We start from the raw sequence: 15,665 nt of genomic DNA on the forward strand, positions 1-15,665 counted from the left end.
ATCTTGTGCATTAATCAGAATTTGTTCTCCTTTCCACCGAGGATGAGACCCAATTCAAAGTACATAATTTCCAAAAGAATACCATCGTATATCAAGATCAGAAATTTGCCTTGCTGGGATGAAGGGGATGATGATGATGATGTTGATGATGAAAGTCTTTGTTTTTACAATGGACATGTGTATGTTTTGCAGATTTGAAACTACAGCTGCACAACAAAAAAAATCCTCTTTAATAACTGGCTTGGGAGCCAGAAGAAAAAGGATGAATATTTAATTGAAAGATTGTTACTTTCACTCATGAGTTTAATTTTGCATCATGATCTCCAAAGTTAACATAAATACTTAACTGAATGCTATTCAAGCAATGTTTCAGGTCCATTTATTTCTGCTGGTTTTAAGATAAGGTCTTCCTTCAAGCAAGCTCTTTTCCTTCAAACTTCTAAAGGATTCTTTCAATACATCTTCAATAATGGTTTAAAGACACCAAACAAACAGGTACCCTTACCTGCTACTGAGCCCTTCATTGACAACTTTATCACTTATTGATTTAGCTACTTTACTGCTCTTTTGGCCATTCCTTCAACCCCCCCCCCCCCCACCAAACAAAAAGGGGTCATTACAAAAATCTACTGTTTATATTCTATTGTACAAGGACTGTTCACCCATTAACGTTGTTTCTTCCAAACTGCACTGGCTTCTGTCCCCCTGATCATTCAGATTTAAAACTTCCATCTACAAGTTTAGTTCCTTCCATGACATCACTCCCTCCTCTTACAATCCCATCTTACTTCCACCAGCTTGAAATACTCACCATAAATTCTCCATTCCTTTCCCCAAACAGATGAAGCCAAGAGTACAGCCATTGACACCATGGAATTCCAACCTAAACCCTTATGCCTCATTTGCCTCCTGGAATACCCTCAGTAAAACGTCTTTAACTAAGGTTTCTGTTACTTCTCATCTCTCGCTGGTTTGGTGTTCTTATTTTATTGTGCTTCTGGAAGCTATGGATTTCTGGTTTACATTATGAAACCCTGTGTAAATGTATGCTTACACGTTGTGTATGCAACAGCTATAACTTGTCAGCAGCTGCAGATATACAAAGTTGGAAAGAAATCATAACGTAGCTGTCACAAAAGTTTGAATTACTCAACTTTTAATAAATATAATCAATGCTCATCTCTACATTACTCAGCACAAACATTCTAAGTCTTCTCAAAAAGTTCCAACCAACGAATTAACCTCAATATATTCACAGATGAATCACAGCTCCACGAAATGGCAATTTATTAACAAGAATCTCAGCAACCTTTCAACTTGGTCTCTCAAATAGAAATACAATTGTTCCAATTCCATTCTGGAGGGAAGTAACATCAACCAACTATGACTGGGAATACATTTTTGTACCACATCAAAGCAATCAGGTTTCTAATACATTTTTACTGAATCACATTGAAATTTTCAGCTTTTGAATGAATGGCAAAATCTTTTGGTGAAGGAAAAATAAGAAATGTCGAAGTTAGGAATCAAACATCCTCTCTACCAGCCCTTAGTAACAACCATAGATAATTATTACAAAAATGCAAGATAAGCATAATCACTTTCATTGAATGGAGGTGAAGGCTAATAAATAGTGAAGCTATTGAATGCAAAAGTTGTTAAGGACAGGATGCCATTTCGACTTGAATTAATTCAAATACAGTGAACATAGCCTTGCTCAACACTCACAAAAAAGTAAAATTTTTTTAAACATAAATATTCTGGTTTATATGATACCAGTCTGAGTTTAAAAAAATCTATGTTACAGAATATAAAATGGAAACTTGGTTAATTTCAGTGTTATATTGGAGAGTTGCCTTGAGTATCCTCAACTGGAAGCACACCATAAACAGTAGGGGTGCAGAATTCACTCTGTGAGAAGTGACCAAATATAGCTGGCTATCATCGCTAACAAGCTGGATCTGTAGGACAAGGTCATTAGATTAAATCTGTGACAGGTAGTGAGCAAAACCTACCCAAACTGTCCTCACTAATCTACCATTACTGCTCTGGAAATATGCAGAGGCACATTTCCAGAACAGTAATGGTAGACGTGACCACAGCACAGTCCTTGCAGATACAAAATAATGGCTTCACACTGAGAACACCGCCCATCATGTTGTGCGGCAGGAGAACTGTGCTAGACAGAACTGGCAGCTCTGAACAAGGCAGTTGTGAAATGCTGTGGACCATCAGTGACAGCAGCGATATACAGCAGCACAATCTAAAACCTCATATCCTTCACACTTTCATGATAATCACGTCAAAAAATAAACTCTAGTTCAACAAAGAGTGCAGAAGAGCATGCTAGGACCACCACTGAGCACACCTACATAATGAACTTGCAACACAGGACCACATGCATGCTAAAAAGCAAAGACAACTTACAATGGACAGAGCTTACGGGAGGAAATGGCTCCAAGTCCACCCTCAGTCTCAATGATGACACAGCTCAGCACAAGAGTGCTGAAGGCAAGGCTGAAGCATTTGCACCTACGTTCCACCAGAAATGCCGAGGTGATGATCCATCTTATCTTCTTCCCAAATTCCCCACCAAGAGCACTGGCTAGGGGACCAGGTAACATCCCAGCTGCAGTGCTGTAGACCTGCGGTCCAGACTAACTGCATCTCCAGCCAAGCTGTTCTGGTCTAATTACAACACTGGCATCTTCTTGACAATGTGGAATATTGGCCAGACACGTCCCGATCACAAAGTGTATGAAAAATCCAATCTGGCTAATTAACACCCAGTCTACTCTTAATTTTCAGCAAGGAGATGAAAACTGTCATCAGTGTTATCAAGCAGCATTTACTCTTCTATAAGTTGTTCAATGGTGCACAGTTTAGGTCTCACCAGGATCACACCGGCTGATACTGATGACCAAGTTCACACATGAAGAAACATTCTAGCAAATATGAGAACAATTGCAGCAAAAGACACCCGCTCCATGGGATACATGTACAATTTCAAACTAATATAAAAATACATTGGTTAAAAAATCTAATTGCAGGTTAAAACTGATGTTTGAAATAGAAATATTAAAATAATTCTGTTTTAGAACTTGCAATATTTAAAAAAATGTACTTCCCCCTTTACAATTAAAATAAGCAAAGTGCACAAAATGTTAAGTGATGTGCCAAGATCTGTTAAATAAATCTCCTTGTTAGACATGATGCTAATCTTAATTTTAATATATTAGAGTCGATAATAACCTACTCGAATTGTACCTCGCAGGGAAGCTCATTATCACCTGCTATGCCAATGCCTCTCACTGATATAAATAGAACAGAAGTACATTAAATTCTCAGCTATCTATTTTAATAGCAGCCCTCGTTATGTTCCAAGAATATCAGTGAACTGAATTTCAAATCAGGGAGCCCTGGGCCCTTGTTATCCACTAACCCTTCATAAAGAAGTGTTAATGGATTGTTTATCAGATATTTTGGTTAAACATTTCTGATATTCAAAACATCACTTACATAAATACACATCTCAAAACCAAACTAAGTCTCACTTTCTAAGTGGTTGGAGAAATCTAAAAATCTAAAAACTGTTTTATCTGTTTACTGATAGTAGTGCTTACATGAGGTGGATTTGTCCACTTGACAATTAATTTTCTTGGAATTAACAGTACAAGTTTCAAAATAATCTTTCAGCATGCATGACCACACATCAGTTTCACCAAGTTCCATTAAAAACTATGCTCAACATGACATACATTTAAATTCCACAGAGCAAATTAAGGGTACAGGTGTGTAGAACACGATTAAGCATGAATTAGTACTAATCAATTACATCACATCAGTTACATACAACTACCACCAGTAACAGGCCTGCTTCCCAAAAGAGTTTGGGAAATTTCTGCTGATGTGGAGAGACCAATTTGCAGTATGGTACCTGTGGGCACAAAGGCAGAAGTACTTCAATCAAAAAATGATGGGGTGAAATGGGCTGTGCAATTTAATACTCAAAGTGACGACATGGTTCTCAGAATTTCCACTAAATAAAATAATTCAGTATATTACCTGGCAACTTTTATTGTTCGAGGGGAGTGTGGGGCAGGTTGGTAGAGGTCCCCTATCTTGAGTGCAAGGCCCAATTTCTCATATGCTTTGGAGAATGTGTTGATGAAATCTTGGAATCTCATTGATTTGGGGAATTCCACCTCCAAACGTGCACAAATGTAAACATTATTTTCACACTGCAGCTCAACTACTGAGATTCAGTTGACCTTGTTCTGGATTGTATTAGCCATAGATTAAGCGGTTTCAGACTAATTCTATAAAGGGTAGTTCCACTCCCACAGGAAGTTTATTGGAGATAAAATGAAACATAGCAGCAAGAAAGCTTTAGAAAAGTTTTAGGGTATCGACACAGCTTTATTTGGCACTGGTTTACACAGTTTCATTCTGTTGTAGACCCACTGGTTAGAACTATGGTTTGCATGCTGTCATGGAAGAAGCATAAAATGGAGAGGAATTACTGTGAGCAGTTGAATTTGAGGGTATTCCTCAGTCCATCCTGACCTTTTTAGTGAGGTCAAAGGCTATCATAGACATTGGCTGCTGCTGCTGCTGCTCCCTGTGTTTTCTGGAGTTGTCAAGATCTGTTCTTTGCTGGAACCTGGTTTTTACCTGGTTTTCTGCTGGAACTCTTCCTTCAGGTGCTGTAGAGCTGCTTTCCCTTGAGGAAATGCAGATTTCTGATCCAGGAAAGCCTTGTTTGTGTTAATTCACTCCTTGATCTCTTGGTTATTCTCATCAAACCAGTCCTGGTTCTTCTTAGTAAAGAAACCAAGAGACTCTTCACAGGTGCCAGTTCTATTGAGGCCTTTGACATGGTTCTATTGAGGCCTTTGACAACGTCCCACATGGGAGGTTAGATCAGAAGGTTCAGACACTAGGTATCCATGGAAAGGTTGTAAACTGGATTCGAAATTGGCTGTGTGGGAGAAGACTGAGAGTGGTAGTGGATGATTGTTTCTCAGACTGGAGACCTGTGACTCGTGGTGTGCCTCAGGGATCTGTGCTGGGACCATTGTTGTTTGTTGTCTATATAAATAATCTAGATGATAATGTGGTAAATTGGATCAGCAAGTTTGCTGACGACACTAAGATTGGAGGTGTTGTGGACAGTGAGGAAGGCTTTCAAAGCTTGCAGAGGGATCTGGACCAACTGAAAAAATGGGCCAGAAAATGGCAGATGGAATTTAATGCAGACAAGTGTGAGATGTTGCAGTTTGGAAAGACAAATCAAGGTAGGACATACACAGTAAGTGGTAGGGCACTGAGGAGTGTGGAGGAACAAAAGGATTTGGGAGTTCAGATACATAATTCCCTGAAAGTGGCGTCATAGGTAGACAGGGTTGTAAAGGCGGCTTTTGGCATCCTGGCATTCATAAATCAAAGAATTAAGTATAGGAGTTGGGATGTTATGGTGAGGTTGTATAAGATATTGGTGAGGCCAAATTTGGAGTATTGTGTGCAGTTCTGGTCACCTAACTATAGGAAGGATATCGGTAAGATTGAAAGAGTGCAGAGAAGATTTACTAGAATGTTGCCAGGTCTTCAGGAGTTGAGTTACAGGGAAAGATTGAACAGGTTAGGACTTTATTCCTTGGAGCGTAGAAGAATGACAGGAGATTTGATAGAGGTTTACAAAATTATGAGGGGTACAGACAGAGTTAATGCGAGTAGGGGGAGAGGTTTGGGGGAACATCAGGGAGAACTTCTTCACTCAGAGTAGTGGGAGTGTGGAAGGGGCTGCCATCTGATGTGGTAAATGCAGGCTCACTCTCAAGTTTTAAGAATAAATTGGATAGATACATGGATGGGAGAGGTCTGGAGAGTTATGGACTGGGTGAGAGTAAATGGGACTAACGGAATAAAGTTTCGGCACAGACTAGAAGAGCTGAATGGCCTGTTTTCTGTGCTGTAGTATGCTGTGGTTCTATGGTTTAGTGGACTTCAGGCTATTCCATATGCACTGGGGACACTTTGCAGCTCCTGTGGGCTGGAACTCAATCATCTGTGAGGCGCTGTCTGAGAAGAGCTCCCTTTGCGGGGTCCTTGAGATCTTCAACATTAATCCTCTTGTAGTAATGTTTCTGTTAATGTTGATGATTTGCAGCCAGGATGATGGTGATATTGGACCTGAATAGACAGTGGCCAGTCCAGCTGTCATTGAGGCCTGTCATAGAAAGTAACATAGACATCCTTGTGGTTCCTCACTCAATTGATGATAAAATCTCACAGACTCCAGTCCTTGCACCAGAGTTGTGCCATGACATCTTGCGCTTGTCTTTTTGGTGAAACAATGTGTCCCTTATAACAAGGTGATATTCTGAGCATTTTGTCAAGGGAAGGAGCTCTGTTGGTTAGTCTTCCCTACTCCTTCCTTGCCAATCAGAGGGTTGCATCCCTTATCACCTGGGCATTGAACTCAGCCAGCAGGATCAGTCTGTCCTCAATAATTATGGGCTAGTCATTATAGCATGCAAGATAATCGCTTATGCACTGGTCACTCAGACGATACACAATTCAAATACAGCTGGGGATATCACTCAACATCAACAAAACCTATGAACTGATAGTGGATTTCAGGAAGGGGAAGTCAGGTGAACTAGCACCAGTCCTCCTTGAAGGGTCTGCGGTGGAGAGGGGGAGCAGCTTCAAGTTCCTGGGTGTCAACATCTTGGAGGATCTATCCTGGGCCCAACACACAGATGCAACCTTGATGAAGACACACTACCATCTCTGCTTTCTTAGATGTAGAAGGAGATTCGGCAGGTCATCGAAGTCTCCAACAAACTTCTGCAGATGCACAGTGGAAAGCATTCAGCCAGCTTCATCACAAGTACAGCTCTCCCCAAATTCAAGGACATCTACATGAGGCGATATCTCAAGAAGGTGACATCCATCATTAAGGACTCCCACCATCCAGGCCATGCCCTCTTCTCATTGCTGCTATCGGGCAGGAGGTACAGGAGCCTAAAGACCCACACCTCAAGGTTCACCAACAGCTTCTGCCCCACTAACATCAGGTTCTTGAAAACCCATAATTCTACCTTGGACTATATTTCCCTCAACTTACACTAATGTTAAAATGTTTATTTGTTTACTTTGTCATGCAAGTTATGTATAATTTATGTTAATTTAAGCTTATGTAATTTATGTTTGTCCAATTTGTAATGTGCAATGCTGCTGCTGCAAAAAGCTGATTTTCATGGCATTTATACTCTGGGTATGTATGCCCATGACAATAAAATTGTAACTTGATCCTTGGAAGCCACCACACTGTTGGACAGACACAGTTGCTTACTGCACATGCTTAGTCAGTTCAGTTCAGCTTTTCATATGATAGGGTGATGTTGAATAATATGATGTAGGGCACGATAGGACAGATACAGTTCAGTTCATCTTGGTATTCGGGTACACAAACGTCTCCCATACCTCTTTATCTCTCACTTAGCATATTCTTCTTCTTGGGCCCAGCTCCTTTGTATAGTAAGCATGCATTGTAATACATCAATACTATTCTCCACTACTTAGTGCATAGCAAGCTCCATATTTTTACTCTAAAGGAGTTTGGCTTAAATGTCCTTCTGGATTTGTTGGTGACTATTGTACATTTATGGCCCAAAGCTTTGATCGTGACCTCACAATTGGAAACATTGTCTCCATTCAAACACTTTCATCACTTCAAAGAATCCTTCCAGATCACTCTTCTACATGCTCTTTTCCAGAGAACAGCTCATAGGTGGGCTAACCAAAGATTGAAACACTCATCAAACTTTGCTGATTTTTAATCCTATTTCTCTGTACCCACTCATCAAACTTTGCTGATTTTTAATCCTATTTCTCTGTACCCAAATATCTGGTTTGATTCTTGAATATTATTCTAAACATGCAGTGCCAAATGAATGTGTTTTTTTTAAAAAAACTGTAGACCCATATCACTCTACCCATTGATGCATTTTCATAATTTCAACAATGATGCTGGTTTGTCACCAGACTGGTTGCACTTTACATATAAATTAGAACGATTTCATGGCAACCTAACTTAAAATCCAAAACCTAGCAACTGGAAATCAAATTTAAAAGTTGTTTTCCCACAGTAGTTATGCAAAAATTCAGAAACTTCTGTCTTGAAAATATATCACACAAACCTGAGAAGTTGTCCCAGAGGAAAAATAAATCTATAGCGTTAACTGAGAAAGCTTAGAACAAACAAATCAATTAGTTTTCTTTAAAGATGGAATGCCCTAAGTAAGCATGCTAAAAATCTTGTCAACAATTGTGGTTAAAAACAAATCAAGGGTCCTTGTGCTTTAGATTGTAAAATCTAAACTAGTTTTCATTTCTCATGCCACTGTGAAATTATTTAAAATGTCACTGAAGTACTCTAAATTCTTCTTTAAATAAGGAATGTTCATGTTGAATTAGGCGAATCTTTTGCATTTTTAGTTCTCCAATAGTACTAATAGCAACATGCTTTGTTAAAATAAAACCATCACAACATTAGAACAAATTCCATTGATAACAAAAGACATTTTGTAGTTTTAAAGACCGAATGAAAAAGCTCCCCAGAAGTTTTCTCCCCCTAGATATAAATAATGCCCCCGTTTGTACACAATGGGTAGGGTTAAATGGGGAATATTAGCACACTTTGTAATTAAAACAATTTTTCCGAAGTATTTTACCAATCACTTGATACGGTGAAAAACATTTAAACATGGTCCATGTCATTTCAGGAGCTTCAGTGTTTTGAACCAATTCAACATGCTCAGAACTTGGGGGCCTGATACTTTTATGAAAAATGTCACTTAATTCAGCCCAAAAAACTGATGAGGCAGTATAGTCCAATTATGGAAGTTCAAAATACAATGATTAAATCTTTGAACTGCCACAGTGCAGATTACTTAGAAATGATAATTAAATATACAAATATTTGCTTTTCAATAAAAATAAATTTATACAAATATCCCCAAATAAAGAAAATTTGGTCTACATACTTGCGATTTAAAAAGTGTATGATATCCACTTACGAAAAATAAAAATCAAAAATGCAATTGAACCTGCAGGAATCAATATTTAGTGAAGGCCACATGGCTTCCATTTTGCTGCAAATAGTTGACGGTTTTTTTTTGGAGTGGTTTAAACTAGTCACACTTTTATTTCCAAAACTTAGGCAAACAAATGATAATGCACAAAGTTTGCAAAGTGATTTAAACAATATCAAAATGCAGCTATAATATCAAATTTTGGGAGATAAATAATACCAAAAGAAGATTGCAACAAAACAACTGACTTGTTTAGGCTTTCAGAATGGTTATTCAACTTTCAGAACAGTTATTCAATTGAAAAAAGAATTTCATCATAAACTAGAGGTGTATTTTAGGAGGAGGAATAACAAGGACCCATGCAGTGTATAAGTGTGCTAGTGGACCCGAGGCATAGATACAAAAACCATCAAAAGGAACAATTTACTTTATGTTAATGATGCCATAAAAACTCAATCAATTGCAATCCATTTTGGGGAAAATTTAATTCAAGAGCACAAAAGCCATGTTACATTTCTATAGAATCCTTGTTAGATACAGCTGAACTGCAGCACTTAGTTATAAGCTCCAAATTATAGTCAGTCATAAACCCATACAGCACAGAAACAGACCCTTCAGACGAGAGTCCATGCCAACCAAATCTCTGTTCCCCACTCAATACGAAAGATAAGAATCATGAAACAAGTGCAAAAAGATTTGCAAAGGGGATACCAGAAATGAGAGGTTACAGTTAGCAGGAAATATTAAATAGGCTAGAGTCTTGCCTTTACAAAAGGTGTCAAAGAATTACTTTACACAGGTCTTTAAAATTATGAAAAAAAAGTGTGAAAGGAAAATTGTAAAGAAAATGTTTCCACTTGTGGAGTGTATGTAAATTGTCTGAATAAATCCAACAGGGAAATCAGGAGAAACTGCTCCACTAGAATGTGTAGGCTGCTGCTGTACAGTGGAGATGAATAGCACAGATGCATTTAAAGAGAAGATAAATACTCAAGGGAAAGGACTGAAGAATATTGTTACAGGAGTAAATGAAATTACAGTGGGAGAAGGCCTTAATGGTACATGAACAGTGGGTTTGAATGACTGGCTATTACATTCCATATAATTCTTTTCAAGTTTAACATTAATGGAGCAGCTATAATCCATGGAGATATAAAGTTTGAGATGACTGCCATAATCACCCAGACACGAAAGATGCATATAACATATTTTCCTGTTAAAGAAATTTGAAACAAAATACTTCATTAAATTTTAATCTATGTCATAAACAGTCCTAGAGTCGCCTACGCTTTGCATTTTCATGAATAACATGAACTTTGTGTCAGATCAAATATGAAGGATACCAATAAAATACATCATGTGACACTTCAGGGAATAAAATGAGAAAGAACGTTCGTTGAGAGGAAAGAGGTTATTTTAGAAAAATTAAGAATCTATCTCCACTTCTTCTTATTCTTGATTTTCACCAAAATAAATTAGTGATATACCAAGTACACAATTCAAATATATTTAAGAGTTTCTTCAAAAAATACAAATGAAACCTTGAAAGATGTGTTCTAATCCATGATTGCTGGGAGAGTTTTCCACATCACTTTTCCACTAGTGATCTCAATAATTGAGTGGGATCCAAACACCTCAGTGAGGAATGTACCATTGCCAAATGCATCTTATCTAACATTTCATAAATGTTACAATCATAACACTGTAATTCATTATTACATTGCTTCTTTCAAATGGCTGTGCACAAAACAGGTTGTTGCTCGCAACCTGACAATTTCCATTAATTCAGGGGGCTCCCTTGGCTCTTTCTAGTTAATTTCTTCAATCCAGACCTTCTGTGTATTGTTCAGGTAATATTTATTCATTGTTTTATTCGACTTTATATTCAGTTATCTTTCTTCAACCACACACACTTCAATGATTTTAACTACAATTGATTTCCTGTACACTCTTCAAGCAAGAACACCTCATTTATTGATTCCTTCTTTATGTTTTCAGTTCTAACGAGCAGTTTTTTTTTGATATATAAAACCTTTAATAGCTGCACTAAAGACGATCTGTTCTCATCAACTTTTTGTGACTTCAGTACTTTTAGGGGGGGGGGGGCACAGTTGCGCAGCTGACAGAGCTGCTACCTTACGGTGCCAGCAGCCCAAGTTCGATCCTGACCTCTGTGACTGCATGGGTTTCCACCAGGTGATCTGATTTCTTCCCACATTCCAAAGATGTGCATGTTGGTAGGTTAATTGGCCACTATAAATAGCTCCAGGTGTAGTTGAATGATAGGATCTTGAGAATGTTGATGTGAATCAAAAACAGGATTAATGTAGGATTGTTATAAATGGGTGCTTGATGGAGAGTGCAGACTCAGTGGGCCCTGTAGCCATAACTTTTTATTCCATCCAAGATACTTGTACTCCATCTGCTTCATTGGTAAAGCAGCCACTAAGAAAAAAAAGCTTTAAATTCAGCCAAATACATTTTTCCTCTTAATAATCATTAAAGCCTAATAAATTTCAAGAATTTGCTCCTCCTTTGGGAGTGGCAAGTGGGGGAACATTGTGGGGTGTGGTGGGTAGAGGGGTGGGTTGAATCTTCCAACATTTCTTACGGCATCTGGGCAGAATTATCCCAAATGCATGATTTTGTTAAATTTAGTCATAAACCTCTCTGTTTCAATATAAACTCAACATGCTGGAAATGTTACAAGTCAGTCAGTACCTGTGGAGAGATGAACTGAGTTAACATTTTGGTTTGACAACCTTGTATCATTAACTCCAGGGATGGTCTCTGACCTGCTATTTCCAGTGTTTCCTCTTTTTATTTCATTCTTAGAGCATCTGTAGTTGTTTGCTCCCCTCTGTTTCCATTTATCTTGTCTATATTTTAACTATAACTACTCTTGCTTCATAGCAGACCCATCAAACAAAAAACTTAGCTTCATCAAACAGATAGGCTTCAAAGAGATTTGAAGAACAGACAGGAAATTCCAAGCCTGAAAGCTCAGCCGCTAATGGTGGACCAATTGAAAGAGTAAATGCTCAAGACACAAATATTGGAGAATGTAGCTATCTCAGGAGTAATGGGTTGGAGGAGATTGCAGAGAGAAGGAAAGGTAGAGACCAAAAGTAACTGAAAACAAAAAAGAGAATTTTAAACCCAGGTGTTGATCAAAGGAGAACCAACGTCAATGTCAAGACTCATTTAGGAGTCAAGTCTGATTGTAAGGTGGAGAGCAGCCTGGTTCAGCCCAAGATAATTGCCAGGGAGACTGATGAAGCCAGTGACTAGGGAACTGGAGCTGTGGTGGGGACTTAAAATAATGGCTTAAGTTTTCTACAGCAGCTTCTGAGTATGTGGTAATGCTCTCACCAGAGAGGAACTGTGGTGCAAAAATGTAGATTGACACGTTATTTGCACAAGTGCAGCATCACTGAAGGTGCTTAACTTTAGAAGAGAAATCAAACCAAAGCTATGAATGGTCTCTCAGATACATGTAAAATATCCCACTGAACAATTTTAATGAAGTCCGGGGGACTATTCCCTGGTGTCTGACCTATATTTAATCTCAAACTACTTTATCAAAAGAGATCATTTGGTTATTATGTGGGATCTTACTGTGCACATAGTAGTTGCTAACTTCTCTTGAAAAACATTACACTAGGTACAAGTTGTGTTGGGATGTCCTGAGGTTGTAAAGGGCGAGGTGAAAAATAATTATATATTTTTTTATATAGATAGTATTTAGGTGACAGGCATTTCTATTCATGCAGTATTGCACGTTGGATAAACTGTCAGACAATTGAGATGCTGCAGAGGGAAGGAGGGGGAAAGCTAGGAGACATCAGCAGACACTTAGAGACTCTAGCTGTGCTTTTGAATGACATTGCCATGGACCGCATCTATTATGAGAACAAGGCAGATTCATTAGAGGGGGGGGGGTGGGAAAGGGGGCGAAAGGAAACACCAGAGGTAACAGTATGAGGGTGTGCAAAAAACCATGGCAATGAGTCCCTGGCTCTTGCTGTTCGATAAGACTGAAACTAGATGAGTGCAATCCCATCTCGCCGGATGACGACATCATTGGAGGAAGATGGCTCAACCACGCCAAAGGACACAGTCAAAGAGGATGGGATTTTGCAACTTTAAAAAGGAACCATTTTAGTATTGCGGAAGGGAAATCTAAGCATAGTGATCCATGAAAGACAGGCAAGGATTTCGGGATATCAAATCCTTTAGTTGAACTTGGCTATTAACTTTTAAGGAGAGGCCTCACATTAATTTTTATCAACAGATCAAATAATGTTTGAGAGTGCATTTCCAGCCTCCTAAAGCTCACCGGCAGGTACAGGAAGGATCAGGAGGCCTCCATCTGGGCCACTAATTTCTATGATTATATGATACAAATCAACCAGCACTCTCCTTTTGCCAACACCCACACAGCTGCTGATGTCAGGATTAATCACTCACACTCTCTTGCTTTAAGCCATTCTTTCCTTGGACAGAAACAAACTGCAGCTCGTCACCTTCCACCTTTCAAAAGTTACACAATCTGAATACGTTAACGTCAGGGTCAACAACAGCAATCGTTCACCCAGTCTCTCCTACCTTCCGTTTCACTCTTGACGGTGTCCTGCACTCATGCCTTGATCTTTTATCTTTGTGCCTCAATGTCAAGAAGCGATACTGGCAACTCTACTCGAAAATGAACTTGATCTTAGCAGAGTCATCTAAGAAAAAAGACAAGTGGAAATGTGTGATGCTTCCATTGGTGGAAAGCAAAATAGCCAAAATGAATAATTAAGCAAATTAGCTTGATCCACGTTATAATCCAGGGATTGATTTTAAACTCATTTGACTGCCTTCTTCTTAATAACTGTCATAAAACTTCAGATGACCTGGTTGGTTTGGACAATAAGGTAGTTTTTAGAAAATTGTTTAACTCGTCGATTAATAACCACATAGAAAATTAACTAAAATATTATTTTCCCTATATTTGACCGTGCTAAATCTAGACCCAAGTCAAAGAGGATTAAACATTTAAAGCGACGAACGTGATCGACAGCTAAGCTGCATTTGACAAGAATCTAGAACAGTCGTAAACGGTTTCTTCAAATTGCATCCACCTCCCACATTGGATTATAATCAATAGGGATGTTTCAAGTGATTTAAAACAGAAGTGAAAATTCGCCGTATAACTCAACTAGAGCTCATTGTAACCGACTGAGGAAGGTACCTTCTAGTAACCAATGAGTAAATTGAAAAATAATGACATTAGAAGAACAGGAAGAAAAATTCAATTTCAAAATCTTGTTTTCAAATTAACACTGTAACACAATTGCGATGCAGTATTGTTTTCTAACTTTGATTCTCCACCGTCACCCACACCCCTATTTTTGCCAGCCTCCCTTGATTTATGAACGCGCTAACATCCAGCTCAAGTATTTGCAGAGAGCTCGCACCAATGTGCTTAGTTCGACAAATACGCGCTGAACAAATGAATAAAGCATTTTTGAGTATTCGCGCTTTGCACGTCAAAGGTTCTCTTTCAACTTCCATTTTAGCCACAAATATTCCGTTATCTGGGAAATCCGCCTGCTTTAAAAATTTTCAATGGAAAGAAATAATATAGGTCACGCCGTTAACGATAAAAAAAATCTCAGCATTTCCCCTGTCATTTAAAGTTTATCGCATGTTTTCGAATAATAGTTACATCGTTCAACTGCTGAGATTGAAGCCCTCGACCCCAGAATAGGATAACGCCGATTAAAAAAAACTGATCCCATCACGCCAGCTCGCCACGTGTCCTTTTCGAAATGAGTTGGAAGAGATTTTTTTTTGTAATGTCACAGCACAAAGGCATGGAACTCCTTCTAATGTAGAACAATTTTAAACCACTTCCAGCTCCGATTTAAGGATCCTCCCGGGCCATCTGCCCCACTCAAAGCCATCCTCTTCACAGCTTCCAGCTAAAAATAAGAAGCCAAACAGCCCTATAGTGATCACCAGCATTAAATTACTCACAAACTGGAAAATACACATCCAACCTGCAGCACTGAGACCAGCCCCGGAGCACTGCCACATTCCACACACTGACACCTCGTCCTTCGCCAATACCTCGTGCCCGCACCTAGCCGCCCCTTTCGGGCTGCAGTTCAACTCAAGACGTGGAGGAAGGTGGCTTGGCTCTCCCATCCCATTCCGCTTGTCCGCGTCGATGCAGCCGGTTCTCACCCTGCCGAGGCTCCCGCTCCGGATTCCGGGTTCCACCGTGCATCGATTGCTCCACTCGGGTCTCGGGAACCGACACATTCCGCCAGGAGTCAGGCGCGCTTGCGCACAAACGCGCCCTGGGACGATCCGGCTTACCTGGAAGCTGGTGCGTCCTAATTCTCAGTGTGTACATTTCTCATCAGCCGACGCTACCAGGCAATCGTCTGCTACGCTAATGATTTCCTTGCAATCCAATTGCATGCGTGCAAAGTAACGGAGATTGTGAAATAGAACCAGGAAATACTGGAGATACTCAGCTGATCGGGCAGCATCTGTGGAGGGGGGGGGGGG

At 39.3% G+C, this 15,665-nt stretch overlaps 1 protein-coding gene across 1 annotated transcript in view; it reads right to left on the reverse strand.

Annotated features, from left to right (window-relative positions):
- The window catches only part of znf385b (zinc finger protein 385B), a 320,687-nt gene extending 305,365 nt beyond the window's left edge, over window positions 1-15,322 (reverse strand). Inside the window, 2 exon segments of the mRNA XM_052027186.1 lie at window positions 13,710-13,831; window positions 15,149-15,322. The gene's annotated coding sequence lies outside the window, so the exon portion shown is untranslated.
- Between the last annotated feature and the right edge of the window lie 343 nt (window positions 15,323-15,665).

This window comes from Pristis pectinata, chromosome 1 (assembly GCF_009764475.1).
Source record: "Pristis pectinata isolate sPriPec2 chromosome 1, sPriPec2.1.pri, whole genome shotgun sequence".
NCBI lineage: Eukaryota > Metazoa > Chordata > Chondrichthyes > Rhinopristiformes > Pristidae > Pristis > Pristis pectinata.